The sequence below is a fragment of the Phoenix dactylifera genome, unplaced genomic scaffold (assembly GCF_009389715.1).
Source record: "Phoenix dactylifera cultivar Barhee BC4 unplaced genomic scaffold, palm_55x_up_171113_PBpolish2nd_filt_p 001625F, whole genome shotgun sequence".
Taxonomy (NCBI): domain Eukaryota; kingdom Viridiplantae; phylum Streptophyta; class Magnoliopsida; order Arecales; family Arecaceae; genus Phoenix; species Phoenix dactylifera.
This window is the reverse complement of record NW_024068930.1, coordinates 21,822-22,849: the sequence shown is the minus strand read 5'-3', so window position 1 is coordinate 22,849 and position 1,028 is coordinate 21,822. Positions and strand designations below refer to the sequence as shown.

General features: G+C 41.7%; 1 non-coding gene across 1 annotated transcript; it reads right to left on the bottom strand.

The window, feature by feature from the left end:
• Positions 1 to 267: 267 nt before the first annotated feature.
• LOC120108899 lies at positions 268 to 373 on the bottom strand. Its single transcript, XR_005510034.1, has one exon. It is a non-coding gene; the product is annotated as a small nucleolar RNA R71 (small nucleolar RNA).
• Positions 374 to 1,028: the final 655 nt, after the last annotated feature.

Below are 1,028 nucleotides of genomic sequence, written 5' to 3'. Positions count from 1 at the left end.
GTCTAGTGTGATCCAAATGCTTCCATCTTTTTATGGGCTCACCAACGAAGAACCATATAAACACCTAGATGAATTCCTTGAGATTTGCACCACAGTCAAGATTCAGAACTTCACTGATGATGCTCTGAAACTTAGATTATTCCCTTTCTCCCTTAAAGATAGAGCCAAACAATGGCTGAATTCTTTAGAAGCTAACTCGATTCGTTCTTGGGATCAAATGCAACAAGAATTCCTTAAAAAAATACTTTCCCATAGGAAGAACGAACCAGTTTAGACGTGACATTACAAGCTTCTCTCAAACTGAGGAAGAAGAATTTCATGAAACTTGAGAGAGATTTAGGGACCTAATCCGTAAATGCCCTCATCATCAAATACCTAAGTGGCAACTAGTGCAATATTTTTATGACGGATTGACTGAACGAAATCGTCAGATGATCGATGCTGCATGCGGGGGGACTTTCATGCTTCAAAATGAGCATGAAGCATGGAAATTATTTGAAAATCTTAATGAAAACTTCCTCCACCATGCTTCCTGTTCTCGTCAAGTACCTCCGAGTTCTCAAAGAAAAGAGACCATTTGTAAAATAAGTCATTCTATGAACCTGTCTAGCAAGGTAGATGCATTGTCCCATAAGATCGACCAACTGATGATAGGAGGACATGTTGTTAGCTCTTCCCAAGCACAAGTGTGTGCTATCTGTTCTAGCCCATCGCATCCTATTCATGAGTGCCCCTCAGCACCCCAATTCCCCGAACTCGTGCAAGAACACATCAATGCTGCTCAAACACAACCCAAACCGGGTAATGATCCATTTTCCAATACATATAATCCGGGATGGCGGAACCATCCAAATTTTTCTTGGAGGCAGCAAGCTTCGAATACTGCCCAACCCTACTCCCAAAATTTTCAAAACCCTCAGAATTTTCATCTCTACCGTCCCTCAACTCAATTTCAACACCCTTCTCCTCCAACCCAAAGAAATACAGCCTTTGAGGAGAAAGTGTTGACTGCCCTTCAAGGTTTGGAG